We start from the raw sequence: 20,043 nt of genomic DNA on the forward strand, positions 1-20,043 counted from the left end.
ACGTTAATGCAATATGTGGCGGTATGTTCCGCATGTTAATTTACAAAATTCGAGTCTATCGATAATCGACCAACGCGGAGACGGCGGTAACTCCTTCCAGTAAAAAAAATTTGATCACATCTACGGATTGTAGAGTTACAATAGAAAAAAGTCTCTTATTGCGAATTCACACATGCACTGATTCGTCTCCGATGTTGCTCTAATACGATGTGAATGCAAAAACACTTTGGTGCTGTAACAAACTGCACTATCAGAAACATCAATGCAACATTTCTTGAAGTTCTTCTCAGTTTTTACAATTGGTAGTAAATATAAATTCAGCACTACACTGGATCAGTTTTTATTTTCCGAATATGACAATCTGAACGAACTGATACACAGAAAAAAATATAATATTTGGTTGAATTAACTGGAATTCTGATGGAAAATGAAAGATCCAGAATTTTTGTTAAATCTACTAGATTTCTGATTAAATCTACTAAATGTTGTTATTTTAACTAAAATTTTAATAGATTTAACCAGAAATCTTGTAAATTTAGATTTCTGGATCGTTCATTTTCCACCAGAATTTTAGTTAATTCAACAAATTTTTTTTCTGTGTACAGTGCACACAAACCGAATATATGGCACCGAAAAAGTTTGCACTCAGTGCATATTAGTGTAGTCAGGATCCGCTATTAGATTCGCATAAAAAAGAAATAATAATTTCAATCGCGGTCACGATTATTATTCTATACTCGATATGATGTAACGTAAATTTGTAATAATTATAATGTAAATCATATTGTAACTCGATGCATGCCGTTGTTTCTTAGAACGAATTTAGCAATGCGATGTAATCTTCGATATTTTCCACATTAAATATTTTATCCTCATATTTTTAGCCACCGTCTCCTGTGATCCTCCTTGCGGATATTCTCATATATTCAGTTTTATCAATGTAGATTAACTTTAACTAATTCACTGATATCTGGTAATTATATCTGCGAAAAAAGTGCCATAACAATATGCTTTTTGACTTTTACAGATAAAAGAATCCTTATAGATAAATTTCCATGTAAAACACGAAATTATTGCTTTCATCAATTTCAGGAAAAATATTGATTTTGTCCATCAGTGAAATGATTAATCTCAGTTTAATTATACTTTATCCTTTTAACTTGTAGAAAAAGATAAAAAATTAAACCAATTAAAGTTAATCTATATTGATAGAGACGGTTCTTAGACACACGTCAAGCACACATCTTCACAGGGCACGCATCTCTGCCATTCATATGCAATATGTTCCAGTCGATAACGATGCATATAACAATTCTTACATTTAAAATCTCGAAATATCACTTAGAAGGAAATATCTTGAATCATAAAAAATTAAATTTACAATTATTTAATTAGATCTTTTCGCATGCTTGCAATTTTTTATTAAGAAATTTAAGACAAAGCATCAAATGGATCTAAATTAATCATTAAAAATAAAAATAATTTGATAATTTGATAACTTAAAGAATAATGTGTTCAGCAATTACTATAATTGATTAATGTTAATATTATTGTTAATATTATACATGTTCTATTTTCATCAAATAATAAAAAAGATCGGGATATTGTTGACACAGTTTCCATAATTTCGCCATTTAATGTTTAAAATAACTAATTATGATTATAAGGTGGTTGTTTAGTAAAGTATCAAAAATTTGGGATGTTTCACCAGGGCCATCCAAAATCAATATCTGCATAATTCAGACAAAATATTAAAAATATTAATACTAAATATTAAAACTTTGTATATCATAATGAAATAGTATAAGACATATGGCCCAGATAACCAAGCGTGATTTAGCATATTGAGCAAACTAATGCATTGTATGAATTGTTTTATATTTGGCATACATTCGCTGACATAAAAATAGTACACCTTACAAATACTGCAATATGATTGCTTATGCATTTGCTGTGCAATCAGTTGATGAAATTTCAAAATCAGACGGTCAGCAATAGCGTTATACTGTCGGCAAGATAACAGCAACAAAACATATATAACGATATTCTGTTGTTGCATATAAGTCTTCAAGCTATAAAGTTTTTTTAATCGATGCTATCATAATTCGTTGCTAACAAAATTATCATAAAATTACTCATCTATGATGCATCTCTGCCGATAGAAGCCGATCTTCGCCACGGCGAAGATGCATTAAATAAGAATCACCTGAAAGAATGTAAGAAGCGCAACATCGCCTGTGAAGTGAGCCCTCAAAGTTAGACTTGAAAATGCCTAAGCTACGATCGAATTTTAATTCTACCATGACAGTGATGGCAATTTGAATTTATGCCAAATGAAGACAAATTCAAGATATCATTAAATTGTTATCAACTGTTGTTAACAACAAATATTGACAACTAGGGATAAGGTACTTCCTTATTATGTGTGAAATATTGTCATGTGAATTCTAAATTTGATAATAACAAAAATTGATAGCATTATCATATTTTCTTCCTGACTATTGTGAGTCTATTGCGACGTGAATGTGATCCTTTGCTATGAGGGTTCATTATACGTACAGCATATTTAATGTTCATCATTTGTCACATGTTGCCGTAATATTGCTGTTGGCTGCAAATAGCTTGTTGATAATAACAAGTTGCCTTCAAAACAAAATCTTTAGAATTAGAACTCTATTGTGTATCACCGTGATAGACATAATGCTGCCTCACCTTGTCCCGAGTTTATCGAAATTAGTTGCTGCAACGATTTTCGGGAACAAATTCGCTGCATTTGGCTATTTGTACACGGCAAGTTCGATATTTCAACATCATTATATAAAGAAATTAAACATTTATATGGTAACTCAATTTACTAAAAAATCACCTTAAATTAATATGATAAAAAAAATTATTCATTATATTTTTATTCCAGAAACGATTGTTTACTGTATAATACTGTATAATTTTTTTGTAATAAATGAAATACAAAAACATGTATTGTTTTTGCCATTTTGCTCCGAGGAGTAAATTGATACTTAATATCATGATGTAAGTTGTCCATACGACAAATTGCATATTAAATTAATGAAAACATAAAAATAAAAAACAGATAACAAATATGTAATATATCCTAACAACACAGATCTCCAGGAGACGTCCTTAGGTTAAGAAGATGTTCGTATGTCCTTTCAACATCCTAAGGACATCCCGGATAAAGTATGCAATTAGAGATAGCTCTTGATAAAGATATATTTTTAATAAAGATATATATTTTTTAAGATATTTCACTGGCTACAATCGCGCTAGAAAGCGTTCAACCTATGAATATGCTTCTCCGCGCATGCTTTCTGAAGAGAACAAGCGAGCGTACACTCACATGCATAAATGTCGTATCTGTGTACACGAATCTAGACCGCACTGAAGACAAATGTGGCAACAGCATGTCATTAGATCTGTTCGCCTTGCTTACAATTCTTACACTCAGCATCTTCGCTTTCTCTCTTTTCGGCACCAAATATATATCCATCTCTATTTTAAGTATAAAAAGTGTAAAAAAATTTAAGCAACACGACTTCTTGTCTCACCGCTCGGCATGCGAGAAGAATTCCATCAAATTACAAATTTAAATTACTCTAATTCAGAAACGGTACCGTTAGACTTCCCCATTTTTTAATTTTTTATAAGGTTCCTTATTTTTACATTAGTATTTATTTATTAGGTGTACAACTTTGCTTCCGCCGTTTTTTCCGAAATTCGAGGCTTTATTGTAAAAAACTGTTATACATTTATGATTCAAAGTAGTTGTCCATCGCTGGCCACTACTTTCTCTCATCTTTCGGGTAGCGTACGAATCCCGCGTCGAAAAAACTGGTCATCTTTTGAGACTATCCACGAATCGATCCAATTTTTTACTTCTTCATAAGACCGGAAGTGCTGGTCAGCCAGGCCGTGTGCTATTGATCGAAACAAGTGATAGTCAGAGGGAGCAACGTCTGGAGAATTCGGCGGGTGGGGTAGGACTTCCCATTTCCAAGTATGTCTTGACCACTTTCGCAACATGGGGTCGAGCATTGTCATGCTGCAAAATTACTTTATCGTGTCTCTCGTTGTATTATATACGGCGTTGTAGTATATGCGGCCGTTTGTCTTTCAATGTTCGGCTCAAACGCATCAATTGCGTTCGATACCGATCGCCTGTGATTTCAGTCGGTTTTAACAGTTCATAATACACTACGCCGAGCTGGTCCCATCAAATACAGAGCATGACCTTGGACGTCAAAATCACCGTTCTTGAAGCGTTGAAACCACTCATGACACGTTCTTTCACTAATAGCGGCCTCACCATAAGTATTTGAGAGCATTCGATGAGCCTCAGCCGCAGATTTCTTCATATTGAAGCAAAAAATTAAAACCTCCCGCAAATGACGAGAATTTGGCTCGTAAACTGACATTTTCAATCGAGAATAACTTTATGATGCAGACACAAATCGACTAATGTTTCTATGGAGTTATGTTGACAGATGCCCAAGTTTATTATATGACGTTTATGATCTATTTATTTCGACCATCACTTACCGCTAAAGCCATCTATAAGAAAACGGCGGAAGCAAAATTGTACACCTAATATTTTTTTTAATCTGTAGAAGATTTTCGCCGCAAAATATTATATTAAAACGTTATTTTGACAAAACTGGTATAAGAGTTTACATGTTAAAAGCTGAAACTTCGAAGATGAATATCTTCATTTTGGCACCGCTAGAAATTTTTGAAATTTTAACGATATATAGATAAAATTTTAAACATAATATCCAAATTTAAAAAAAATCTATAGAAACGCAATTTCTCGGAGAAATTATACCTTAGAAACTATACCTTAGTATCACTTTTCGAATAACAAAATATTGTTACAGAAAAACAAATGTATACCATTTTAGATGAAGATTGCATCAATAGAAATATTCAGTATAAGATAAAGCGCTGTGTCAGAGTTAGGTTAGGTTAGGTTACGTAATTGAATGTTCACATACTTCTTACGCAATAAGTTAAGCTATAACAAGGAAACTTACATAGCCAACTTATATAGTCCCCCTCTGATTTTAAAGGAATGCTAGCGTGATTTAGCACGGCTTAAATTGATCATCGAATAGACTTTTTAGTACCAAATATATAAAAATGTCGATAATAACAATTTCTCTCTCTCTCTCTCTCTCCCCCTCCCTCCTCTTCTCTCTTTAATTCATTTCTTACATTATTTCACACTCAACGCATACGTTTATCTTTATCTAATCGCAGCATCATCTCTTGTAAGATCGAACACTGCTAAACACAAGGACGAGCACTTACTGCTCTGTTTATTATTCTTGCTAAGCACATACACTACAATTACGTTCAATGTAAAATATATTTTTTCTTTCAATCTTAGTTTTATAAACTCCCCAGATAGCACGTGTGTCTTGTTGCTGGCATATGCATTGCTAAGTATTGTGTCATTGCCAGAATTGTAGTAATTGTATCCGCTTTTATTGGCAATTTGATGTCTTCACGATCTGATAACTTTAGGTAGTGATTCTTGCCAGCAATTTGCAGACAATTTTAAAATCACCATAATCAAAATTTACTATTGCCGTCATATTGTCATAATAATATGTAAAATTACACAGTGCTATCATATTGCCGACAATGCAAGATAATATTGATACAGCTATCTTGCCGTTAACAACTGCTGACAATATATATTGTTGTCAGTGTGTTACTCTTCGAACATACATACTGGAAAGATTATACCGTCTGACTAATGTAATAAAAATGTCTCTAACATCTATCTGTCTGAAAGCTTGTTGCTGTGCGCTTGCGCGTGATTTATATAAGCTTTGAACGTATAATACATGTGTATGTTTTAAGGCGAGGGCGGGGATAATACAACACTTTTAAATACTACATAATAATAATCGACGCATACGCAATATGGTGAAACATTCAGACAGATCATCGATAATCACCTATAGCCCTTCCAATATATATGTTCTAAGGTGTTGCTACAATGTCGAATATTTAAAATTGTTAAACAAATCTACGGCAAGTTGCATCATAAACAATCACAGATTTTGCTGAGGTACGCTTTGCTGTATGAATTAGTATTGTTTGTTCAAATAATCCATTGGATACTTACACTACTCACATAAACTATAAAACTTTTATATCGAACAAACTTTAATCTCAATATATGAGCAAAAAATTTTTTTTCTTTTTTTGTGCGATTTTTTAGTGAAATTAACATATCCGGATTATCTACATATTTGGGCGTATTTTAATTCCGTAAACAAATTTTGCAATCCGTAACGTCAGTTTGAAGATTTTGATTGCAATACTGTAATTTGTGATAATTGCCATCACGCTAGCATCCCCTTAATAAGCTTTGAATGTGTCAAAATACAGTCAAATTAAGAATCATGATTTTTTTTATAAATACTAAGTATTAATCATGTTAAGGAGATGAAACTCTTCTTTGAAAAAAATCGATTTTTTTCTTCTAAAATAAATATTATTCTCAAATAAATCTTCCAAGAGATATGAAAAAAAGTTTTAAATAAAAGTTTTATGATAGCAACAAGCTTTGCAATAGTATTTGAATTTTTTTTAAATATCATTTTAGTACATCTGTCATTTTTAATTAAAAAATTTTTTTTAATTTGTATAAAAACAAAAATTAACATTTTATATTGAAAACGATGTATAATATTTCATTTGTATCATATTTCAAAAATTCATTTTTAAAATATGAACGAGAAAAGAACACTTTTATACATGTACACGCTCCACGTGTATTTGTCTTATATTGCGTTAACTGTTTAAGATAACGTTGAAGGCAAATATAATACAGTCCATCAACAGCAATTATTGAAATATGAGTTTTTTAATAATAATAATAATAATAACAATATATAAAATTATTTTTAAATGTAAAAAGTGTAAGCCATGAATACTACAATGGAACATTTTATATTGATTGCAAGATGATGACTCTAAAATTGTCGTCTTTACTTTGGAAATCCTGTCCTATAAGAAAAAGAAAAGAGATTCTATAAATATGTGGGAGAGAATATATTACCATATATGAGGGTCGTTTGAAAAGTTTTGAGCCTCAACATGAAGGTGACATTACTTGTCAAAACCATTCTGATTCTACAATCTTTCGAGATGTTTTCCGGCCAAGTGGAAAGAATATCTATGCTTCTTTATTCCGAAAGCAGTGATAAAATCATAGTGTGGCTATGCTGATATCAGACATTCATAAGCAATTCTACAAAAAAAAACATTTAGCAGCTCTGTTTCTAGACATTAAAGAGGCATACTAGTTCTAAAATCCTATTAAATTATCTGATTGAACTTAAATTGCCTAGAGGCTTTATAGTATTTATAGACAATTTGATTTCGGAAAGAAACATCTATTAACCGGTCAATACCTCACGAAATACCTTTAAAGGTCTTCTTTAGTCCTACCTTGTTCTCATTATACATTAATAACTTAAATAATTTAATTTCTCCAGAAATAAAAATTTTGAAGTTCGCTGACGCGCGCGACATTGCGCTATACTCCTTTGTTCCTCTATTGAAAATAGCTTATTGTTCTTGGAATAGCAAGTTAATACTATAGCCGAGGAACTTTCTACTAGAAATCTTGAAATATTTCCTGAAAAATGTAAATTAGCAATTTTTATAATAACGTTAAGACGGGAGACTTTTAAATTTCAATATTTAACTCTATTATTAAACCATCTTCTCATGTTAAATTCCTAGGAATAATATTGGACAAACGGCTTAGTTGGAACTTACATATGAAATATATTATTTAAAAGTGCGATATTCATTGCAAAAAGTGCGATATTCATTGCAAAAAGTGCGATAACATTATTATTCAGCTGTACGGAAAGTACAGTTCTGTTTGAAAGTTACAGTATTGTCGGCATTAGCATTACCCAATGCCATCCTGATCTAATTTCAAAATTAACTATTTTTGAAAAACTGATTCAATTAAAGACGAGCCAAGATAAGCGCGCACACACAAGAGATGTAACTCTTTCTTCTGAATAACAATGTTCAAATGATCATAATTCTGCAAAAAAAATCCTCGGTAGCATTGTTCTCGTCTCGAAAAGCCCTTTCAAACAAGTCTTCACGATCCCACATGCATTTAAGACTTTCAGACTCCCTTTTCCTTCCTCTCCCCCCCCTCCCCCCGGGGGGTTAAAGTGAGTTTTTTTGAGGTTCATCGATAGATTTTACGATCCCATTGTATTCTTGTACATTTCAATCCTATATCTCGAATCATTCAAAAATTATTCAGGTGGAATTTTTGGAGGGCACTGTATAACATACTAATTAGATCAAAGATTGAATATGGCGGGTTTCTTTTTCATCTTGCAGCTTGAATTAACTATACAAACTTGAAAAAATCCAGCTAAAATGCTTTCACTTGGCAATGGGATACATGAATTCCACTCCTATTAATGTAATAATGGAAGAATCAAAAGTATTATTGTTAGTATACAGATTCGAACTTCTCTGTTTCTTCTTCTGTAAATTTCTTCTAATAAGTCTGGTTTGTGATTATCTTCCGTTATTATTATTGAATTGTTTAGAGGAAATTAAAGAAACTTTCACTGTGTTCTAATAACTTCAACAAAATTATGCTAGACTGAAATTTGAATTAGTAGTCATTTAATTATAATAAATATAGTAGTCATTGAATTAGTAGTCGATTAGTATCATTTTTAGATCTCAAGTCAATGTACACTATTAAAAAGAATTTAAGAACCAAATCTTTAGTCTGATATTGATCTTCTTAGCGGCGGAAATATTTAAGTCAAACAATGTCAACGCGTTATTCCAAGATATCTTCTATATAGAGCAGTCTTCTAATATCTTTACTTTCATGGATGGATCAAGAACGGAGTTAAACAATAATGCAATAGTGGGAATAGCTGGTTGGTCTCTTAATGAACAATTCACCTTTAGTTTCAAACTTTATAATCTTAATCTAAGTTCGATTTTCACGGCGGAAGCCAGCTCTCCATTATGCTCTTGAATTAATATAATAGTTAGTTCAGAGCTTAATAATTTTTACATTTTCTTAGATTGTAAGAGCATTTTAGAGGCTTTGTCCAATAGAAGAAATCTCAGACATCAATCGTATTTAATCTAAGAGATTTGTGAATTATTAATTGAATATAAGAATAGAAATAAAAGAGTCAGTTAGTCTGGATTCCTTCTCAGTGTGGCATTACCAGCAACGAAAGAGCGGATACTCTTGCTAAACAGGCGACATTCTTTTACAGCAAGCTATCTCTTACTCTAATGTCAGTAGCAAATATAAAGCTAAGTGCGTGGTGAACATTAACATAACAACATTTTATACAGGAGCTACGGAAGATAATAAGGACCTTTTATTCTTTCAATATTTCAAAAGTCAAATATCAAGATTATAATTTAACAAACTTGACTTAAGAAAGCTATTGTTACAATTAACCGGATACGCAGCGGGCACTGTTCATTGTTCACTAAGTACAGTCTTGTTAAATATAGGATAGTCAATCTGTTCTCGTGAACGAGATGTGGAAGACTTAGAACACGTTTTTTGGCACTGTAATAAGTATGACAAGAAATGCAAAAGTATGGCCAAGAAATTTAGCCAAAAAGGAATTAAAATTCCCTTTTGATATGAAAGTAGTTTTTAAAAACCTAAAGCTAGATCTAGGAAATTGTTGTGGATTTTATAAATAGTTCTAAAATTCAAATTTAACTACAAAGCAATTAGTATTAGGAGATTAATAAGTAGGATATATGTGTACATATAAACTATAAGGAAATCTTATCTATCTCTACGTAAAATAATATATACACGCTTGGTATTAAATATAAGTACTTTCTTTCTTATCTTTATATGATGTGCAATTGTAAAGAGATCGATCTAGTGTTTGTAATTTCAGAAATAACACAAATAATAAAGTAATATCTACACTGACTATCATTGATGTTGTGACTCAGCGAAGTCAATTTGTAAGATGGCTGTATACATCAGGTAATGTAAGAGACTCTTTAATCAGGATAAGGATTTCATCAAATTTTTTCGAGCAAGAAAGGAGTATAGCATCAGGCATATACACCGATGGAGAAGTGAGATGGCCTATACTCCTTTCTCGCTCGAAAAAATTGGACAAAATCCTGATGGCTAGTCTCTGATTAAAGGATCTCTAGGTAATGCCAATAAATGAATTATACTACTAGTACGCTCAGTTGTTGTATGACAGTCATTTATACCAGTCGATGTTTTTGTAAAAAATGGAAAAATCGAATATTGATGATCGCCATAACAAAAATTTACGAATTGCGGTTCGAATTAATTAACTATCCACCATATTCATCTGATCTTTAACGATTTTTTTCCTGTTCCCTAGGCTCAAAGTTAGGTTCGGAGGACATAGATATTCATCAAATTCAAATGAAAACATTAACATCGACTAGCACAAATGACTCTCAAACAACAACTGAGTATCCAAAATGGTTACAATTTTCAAAAGTATCTTGCAAAACATGTACGATTGTATCAGAATTTATAAAAATAAGTAATGCCATCTTCCTGTTGAAGTTCAAACTTTTCAAATGACTCTCGTATAATATAACAATAACAGAAAAATACTTTTTTCTCCCATTTCTTGTCAAAAATGATAACACACATAATTTATATAAAAATACATATAATCTATGATTACTTTGCAAAATTCTTCTCTAGTGTGCATATGTTCATATCTTTTAAATTTAAAAATAATTTTATGTAACACATTTACCGTATATATATCTTTCTTTATATATACTTTTACATTTACAATATTTGAGAGAAAACTGTACGAAAAAAAATCAAATAAATGCAATAAATTAGTAATAATTAATAATAATTAGTAATAATGGAAAATAAATAATACCTTTGATCGGTGAGAACTAACTTTAGTTTTTAACTATCCAAAATATTTTGTACGTTCTTTTATTATATGTATTAATATACAACTTAATTCTTGGCCCTATATTTAATCGATTACAGTATATTCAAATTTAAATTCTTTTTCCACCGTATAATCGTATAAGCGCCATCCTTCAGCTTTAAAACAAAAGATAATAACTGACAATGCTGCCAATATAAGCTGTGTTCCAAAATTTACTGCCCGTACTAAAAATATATAATGCACATTACGTAAATTATAGATTTTCAGTACTGGCAGTAAATTTTGAAATACAGCCATAATATCACAGTAATGAAAGCGATATCATTTGAAAAACAGCATTTAAGGCACTATCTCTTTTTTCATTTTAATTGAAAAACAATGCAGGCGAGGCTAAGGAAATAATTTGCTTGGCCTTAGCGAAAATGCTATCTTATAGTATGCCCTGGCGGAATAATTTCTTTGCTATTTGTATACTATTTCTCTGTAAAAGCGGTTTATGGAAAAAATTGAGAGTAATAACAGAGAAATTTGTCCTTCAAATCATATTAGCAAAAAAATTAACGAAGAACTACAGACAAAATTGCAAAAGCGGACAAATTTTAAACAACATTGTAGAGAAATTAGAAGAGAATATATAGAATATTTTTCTGCATTTTCTTTGCAAGCTCAATCTGCAAAGAAACTGAGAAGAAATTAAAGACAAGTTTTCACAGTAAATAACAAAGAATTAGCAAAGAAACTATAAGTAATTTGAAAAGAAATTTTTTATGTAAAACATGTACCGAGAGAAATTGAATACAAATTGAAACAAAATTGCAAAGAAAATGCAAAAAAAAAAACAAATTGATGAAAATTACAGAGTTGTGCAAAAAAGTATTACATTCCTTATTATTACTTCGTTATAATAGCTGTTTGATAATAACAATTTTTTTATAATTGTCCAGGACAGTCACTTGATCGTCACGTCTCGTAACGAATTGGAAAAGTCACTTGTTTATTGAGAAAAGTAACTCGATGTTTATAACGCGTTACTTTCTACTCATTTTTTAAAAATCGTTTATAATGAGTATATATAACGTTATTTGTTACAAATGATCTTTTTCAGTAAGTAAATGTGTAATAAAGACAAATAATTTTCAAAGTAATTTTTCTAACATTAGCATAATCTCAATGTTTAATTTAGTTACAGTTACGATAAAAAAATTCAACATTATTCTCAAATCGTATATTATCATATATTATCAAATCGTTATTATAAAAGAACGGCATTACTTACATTTACTTGCTATCCCTGAATGACAATATATACTAATTAAAGAATCGATAACTACTAAATAAAAAAGAACTAAAAAAAGCTATAGTACGTTACTACATCCTATTCAGTTCACCTGCAATTTCTCTGAAATTAACTTTCATAGGCCATTTTTTAGAGAAAATCGTAGAGAAATCGAAGAGAAAAGCAGCATTGAATAATTCTAATATATTTTTCTGCAGTTTCTCTGCATTTACTTCGATGATCTTTTTTAAAAAAAATCCAGAGAAAAAAGCAGTATTAATAATCTGAAAATAATATTGTATAATAGTTTTTCTGCAGTTTGTCTGCAAATATTATTCCAATCAAATTTGCCGAGAATTGCAAAGAAATTTCTCTGCTTATTTCTTTGCAATTTCCGCACAAGGAAAGATTTAGTACCAACTTTATGATGCGAAGTCGGTATTCATTTCGATTCTTGCATTTAAGACTATCTTAAGGACAATTTTAAGATGTCCTAAATCAATCCGAAGATATTAGCATCTTAAGATATTATTTAAGGTAATTTTAAAATAAAAACGGATTATGAATACCGTCCCATGTTTAGCGTTTCACAGCGTTGGTAGCTTACTCACACTACAAACAACGCGTAGCAAAAGCAGGCGAACTGCACACATCGTATAATACTTTCATCATGGATTCATCCCACAATCATATAAGAATTGGGTTAGGTTAGGTTAGAATTAAATCGGGATGGAGGGGTGTCCTCTCCCCCGCCCACATGTATTCTTCCTACACGAAACAATTGTTCTATTCCAAATAGTTCCATTTTCTAACCCTTATATTTCATTGCGAGGTGAAACTCGATTCAAATAGAAAGTTGCACGCCCTCTAGGCAGAAGAGGAGGTGGGATGAAAGTCGCTTCGCGTGAAATATCAGAGAGAATAATTAACATTTTTGTTAATAACTTTTAAAGGAAAAATGAGCATCAACTGAAACTGAATCTAGACGTCACTCTTCAGGATCATGATCTTGACAACATATATCAAAATCAAGGTCATCGGCGCGATATCTCTTAAAATTCATAATTATTCAATTTTTTTTCTATATTTTAACATATTCAAAGCTATTATTAAAATCAGAGATTATGTTCCCTATTATGTTTCCTTGTAAACTCAAACTTGAATCTATGTATGTCATCTTTTCTACATTTAATTTAAATCATTTTATTATATCAAATTACTGTTATTACTTACAATAAATGTAATAGAAACATTTCTGTTGACTAATAATACGTCATCTAGATTTATTCTTTCAAGCTGAAGAACATTAATACGAAATTTTAAAGCATCCGAAAATACTTATTCTTCTTGAATCAGATTTTCACTTTTTTATTGTAATATTTGTTTAATTTAAATAAAACTTAAGCAAAAATACCTATGTTATAAAATAAAAATATTTTTTGGTAACTTCCATTGTTTCTTTTACTATGAATACAAAATGCAATGTTATCTTGCCTCTTTGTATCAACGAACAGTTTTCTCTACTTATAAAAATTACATTGCCATAAAAAGGATAGATCATATACATGAATAAATATTTCATAGCGATTAATTGTAAATCAAAATTAATACGATTATCTTTTACAGAATTTATAAAATATTTCGTTAGCAATTTGCGCAGATGTTTCTCTGTTAGTCGGAATGGGAAACAATAGAAAGACAAGAATATAAATCACACTCTACGCTATTCATACATCTTTATAATTTTCTATAAATAATTGACAAATATATATACATGAAATACGAAAAAGGAATAAATAAATGCATTGTTTCTTTTAACTCGTTATATTTCTTGGGTAATTTCTAATTCTTTTAAGAAAAATCTTGAAATCAATCAATTTTTTACTAAAAACATAATATTATCCATTCAACGACTGTTTTATTGAAATTAATAAAATTAATAAAATTATAAAGAATTAGGTCATACATATTAATATTAATACATACATTTTTCTCTTTTAGGAAGAAATTTTGTATTGCAACGAGAATTGAAAAGAATCATCAAACAGATTGTATGAATATCGCAGAGAGAATCATCAAAGATCAATTTATTCATTATTCCTCTCGCATCTGTAGGCCTTATGTTGTAACAATTAACGCAATCTTGTACGCATGCGATATCGTGGGAACTTCACAGTAATTCAAGTTTTATTAAATTACTGCCTTACAAATAGCTGAGCGCATTATTTGCGTATCGAACCTCAGTCGTAGATGAAAGATGAAAGCTTCTACCATTTTCTAGTCACAAGGGATGATCTTAAATATACCCTACGATAAACGTTCCGTCACGAAAACGGATTTTCTCTCGTCTTTCATGAACAGATTTTTTCCTGTCCTGCTCGTTTCTCGAATGTAAAAAATTTTAAATGTAAAAATAGAGTTATATTTATCGCAACACAGTTGATGAGGATGGAGATTGTCCGGCGAAAGATCATGCGTGACCAGAAAAAGTCGAAGCTACCTGATTTATCAAAACGGAATTAGTAATGAGTTACCATGCTAATTAATATAGTTAAAAATGCATTAATATACGTTTTGTAAGTATATGTATTTGAAATTTACTTTCGAGTAGTTTCCATTCTTTCTCCTCGAAAATGTAAGTTAGCTCAACAGGACATTAGTTCCATTATTACAGAATGAAAGAATATTATTCTGGCTATGCAATACAATTGGATAATATCATTAAAGATTCGGTGTCTCATATCATGTCCACTTGGGATCAAACCGCGCCACAAAGGAATGTAATTATCAATTTAAAAACAGTTATGAAATTATTGCCCACAATTATCTATCTTTTTTCTGTTTAAGAAATTTACATATACTCGTATATAAAACTATTTATGAAAGCAATATCATTATAAAATATTTCCAAAAAAAAATTAATTGTAACGAAAGGTAATTATAAATTAAATTCCTAATTATAGAAAGCTTCGACGATTATATAAAAATTCGTTTATTAATATAATATATACATTTTAATTCCTATTATAGAAATAAATTATTTAACTTCATAAAAATAAAAGAAAATATAGAAAAGAGAATATAGAAAAAATGAGATGAAATTTTTTTTAATTTAAAGAAAAGTCAACTTCGAAATTTTAGGTCGATTTCACGATTAATCTCTTTTCACTAGTCTTATCTCTCAGAGCTACTTTGTGCATTTTTAACTGGAGACGAATCTTTGCATTTTGTATGTCATTCAATCTCTCTTATCACTCATTAATACAAAGAGCGACCGAAAAAATCCGTTTTTTGAGCCCTTGATTTTGGAACTGAAACTGTGTGATAAATTTTATCTTATATTGAATTAATCACAGAGAAGTTTGAAGTTGAAGTGACAATTATTATCAGAGTTGGGAGGGACGAAATCAAATGCATTATCATAAGTCCGTATTTTAAGAACGAAATATCAAACGAATTATCATAAGTCCGTATTTTAAGAAGATTGATCCAGCTGGGTGTATATCAAGTATATACCACATTGCTAATTAGCTAATTTAAAATAATATAATCTCATTGGTAAAGCAATTAAAAATTACTAGGAACCGGCCGATATGAATGGTGTATGCAATTGGATTATGTGCAAATGCGCCGTTCCCGATCCAGCCGATGAAGGCAAGATCAACTGAACATCACATTTATTCTAGTGATTTTATAAATCAATTTGTTTTGAATATAAAAAAATGGATTTTCGTATAGATGTAATACGTCATCCCCGCCCCTTCTCCAATTATAACAATTGTTACCTCAATCTGAAACTTCTTTGTAAATAATATCTTATTATAGGCACATAGTTGTAATTAATATCATTTGACACTGTTTCCAAAAATTGAGGACTCAAAAAATGAGCGAAAAAAATCATTTTTTCTTAATCGATTAACTTTATCGCTGCTGACACTGATTTATTAAATTAAGAAGTATGTCGGTTGAATCTCGGGGTCTCATCGAAAGAGATCTTTGACGGAATATCTCTCTCACTAATTTCTATATCAAAGCTAAAAAGATTGCCATGAAAATCGTGGCAAATGAAGGAAAATGAAGGAAAAAAGTCTTGAAATATCAAATCGATTCAAATAAAATTCTCGTGAAAAAATAAGGAATGCAATACGAATCGCACAATAGTTGATTAGGAGAAGATGGATAAACTTGTGAAGTATAAATACGAAACTACGACAACCGCGTGCATGGTCATGAACTTTCCATCCATGTGACATGTATTGTAATGCTATAATAACAAGCATGGCGCAATAAAATATTAGGTGTGAAAAATATATGCGTTTATAATAGTAATATTATATAATCGAAACAATAGTTATCTGATTACTAATCAATCACAACACTTTTAAGTTACTCTTTTCTCTACTTTTATCGATTACTGATCGATAAAAATCGATGCTTTAATATTATTAAATTTATATTTAATAAATATATTTAATAAAAAAAAAAATAATTAATGAGTCGCATGAATAAACATGCAGTAAATTTTTTTATAAGGTAAAAGTTTTCAAAAGTGTAGAAGTAATTACACAGACAACAAAATTAAAATTTTTTAAAGTTGTTTTAAAAATATATATTGATTTTATAGGAATTTGATGAGCCAAATTCGAAAAAAAAATCTCGCTCCATCGCCCACAATTCTATTACAACAAAAATTAACTCTTAAAATATATTTAAAATAGATTACAAAAACTTTATAAAAATTATATACAATAACTCGATTATTTATGTTTAAATTTTATGTAAAAAGCTTAGTAAATTCCTTCTTCTTTTGTCAGAGAAATTTATAGCTTTTACTTTTGTGCCTTGCTTTTCGATTTTTACGGTGCAGCGTCTATCAATATTTCATTCTCGTGGAAGAGTAAATAAATTTTTTCACCGTATAATGTTAAATCCACATTTATATTTTATAAAGCATAAAAAAATTAACATGTAAATTAAATAACTGTGTGGTGCAATATTTTTATTGTATTTTTAAAATTTAACACTTAAAAATGTATCAAAAATATAATCAGAATATATTAAATCAAAAAGAAATTAAAAGGTATTTCTTTACATTTAGGGGACATCTCTTCGATGACCTTAACCTTGACATATGTTATAGAGGTAAAGGATACTGATCAACTTTTCCTTATAAATTAATCGGTGGCTCTTATAGTTTTCGAGATATATTTACAAAAAGCTCATTTTCAAAATTTCATTATTTTCTGTATATCACGACTTTCACGTGAAGCGACTTTCACCCTGCTTAGGGGCGCGCGACTTCCAGGCGAAACGATCTCTTCCCCACCCTGCTTCAGGGGTGTTCAACTTTCATTTCTCTTGATAACAGGGAATCATTTAGTAAGGCGAAGATCTAAATTATATCTTAGAAAGACTTACTATAAGAGACCACCGATTAATTTGTAAGGAAAAGTTGTATGATCAGTACCTTTACCTTTACAACATTATGACAAGATCAAAGTCATCGAAGAGGTGTCCCTAAAAGGTTAAAGTTTACCATAAAATTGACAAAGCGAAATATAATAAAAAGATTATAGTCTTAAAAATATACTATCGTTTTTTTCCTCTTTAAGGAGATTCACACTATTACTTTGGAATCAAAAATGCGACTGAAATAAATTATCATTAAAACGATTTCAAATCATGTACAATATTAATACAATGAATTGTGGATACTCATGGATATTTATGCTATATTTTTAGTAAATTATTATAGTGTATAAAATATTAACAAATGTATGAGATTGTCAACGACTCGGAAGGTCGAGTGTATAGCAACGTTGCACTTTACGATATTTTGCGATGATGCGGACAGTGATCGGCTATGGCGAATAATAAGGGAGAAATTCAGAATCGGTATAAAGGCTGATTTTGTATTATTTTCATATCTGTTTCTTTACGTCGAAATAGATTCTAGGTTATATAAAATTGACTTTGTATCAGCTGTACACTAGGGCGTTATCAAGTTTATTGCTACTAATGCGATCCGTGAGGAAGTAAAAGTAAACTTTGTAACAATAAAGCTTTAATCCATACAGCAAAATCCGATTTTTCTTTTTTGTACACAATTGTTGATATTTCATGTGTCAACTCCTAGTTTTAGAAGTTCTAAGTTGATTTAGAAGTTCTGAGTGTATATTAAATCGGTGATTATCTACTTTGGAACGATCGCCTTCCATAAGCGATATGCTTAAAATGATCAGTTTCAGAATAATATTACAAGAATTAATATTACAAGAAAACTATACGATCAATATTGTTCAAATCATGGAATTATTTGTGTACAGTATTTATTTATATTATATAAAAAAATTAAGTCTTTAAGTTGGTTTTCGACAGTCAAATCTCCTTAATGGCATTTTGCTCAAAATTGTGACACGGTAGCCAAATTTAGACAACGTATTCATATTAAACAAGCAAGAAACATTAGAAATAGCTAAAATGATTCAAACAATTTTGCCCATGTTGCCCTGTCATTAATAATAAAAATTATATGATGTTATTAATAATTATTCTTATTAAATCCTTCGCGAACCGGATAGGATTTGATATACTTCCCTCCCTCCCTTCCCCCTCTCCTAGCAAGATGAATTTCTATAACTTCTTAAAAAGTTGCCGCGCGCATTTTATGTAACTGGAGAGTGCGTATCAATCATACTAATTAATATAGCACGAGATATGAAATATATCTACATATGATTCATGTTGATTTTCCATCTGGTTTGTGGAAGGTTAAGAATGAAAATAATAAAACAGATAAAAAATAATAAAACAGAAATGTAATAAAAAAAAAAGATTATATGAAGTTTTATGTATTCACACAACTCTTTTCTTTTTGCAATCATTTGTGTCGCTGTTGTTCGTGAATCTAACCGAAAAGATATAGAATAATTATGGCAGATAATAATAACTAAGAATAGAATGAGCCTGCAGAAAACGTATATATAACAGATATATAATATTATCGAGAGGGAGCACAAAAAAAGTATTGTCACACCATTCATCGATACAAATAGTAACAGCGATAAGCGATAGTGTAACAATGTATAAACAGGATATCCTAAAATTCGCAACTCAAAATACAATAACAAAAAAGTTTTCGAAAAATTAAATAAAAAAGTAATTTGTATATAAATTTTTGTTTTAAGCAGAATTTTTGAGATATGTAAGGAATTAATTATAACTTACGTTTAGATGATCACCTGTGAGTATTAGTGAACGCGCCATATTCATTAACGCTCACTAATATTATTATGAACCGTACACACGACTCATAGACAGGTGACTAAACAGTCTGATCTAAACATAATCTGTAACTGGCTGTATAAACCTCTCAAAATCCTCTTATCTCAAAAAGTACCGTCTAAAATAAAAATGTATAAATAACACTTACATAAGAATTTTATTTTAGATTGTACATGAGAACACAACTAATATGAACTAGAAATTAAATACTTATACCAGTTGAAGCTGGAGCTTTAATGTTTTTAAATAATTCAATGTGAATTATATATATATATATATATATATACTCTGCATGTGAGAAACACATGTGGTACTTATTGTCGACGAAGTTGCAGCAACAACTTTACGAACGCGTGCTTCCGGTACTTTCGTACTTTGAGTTTAGAATCCTATCGTGTACCGTATGCGCAATCAACGATTCCGGCGACTTTGATCGGCAATTGGGAAATTGCAGGAATTAGATCCGATGACGTCAGCCAATCAGAGGACATTACCGTGATTGGA

The 20,043-nt window shown here is 30.3% G+C and overlaps 1 protein-coding gene across 1 annotated transcript in view; it reads right to left on the reverse strand.

The window, feature by feature from the left end:
• Positions 1 to 1,611: 1,611 nt before the first annotated feature.
• LOC108686645 (tyrosine-protein phosphatase 69D-like) overlaps positions 1,612 to 20,043 on the reverse strand; it is a 54,972-nt gene continuing 36,540 nt past the window's right edge. Inside the window, exon 13 of the transcript XR_001931716.1 lies at positions 1,612 to 1,730. The gene's annotated coding sequence lies outside the window, so the exon portion shown is untranslated. The remainder of the gene's footprint in view (positions 1,731 to 20,043) is intronic.

Source organism: Atta colombica, unplaced genomic scaffold, assembly GCF_001594045.1.
Source record: "Atta colombica isolate Treedump-2 unplaced genomic scaffold, Acol1.0 scaffold188, whole genome shotgun sequence".
Lineage (NCBI taxonomy): Eukaryota > Metazoa > Arthropoda > Insecta > Hymenoptera > Formicidae > Atta > Atta colombica.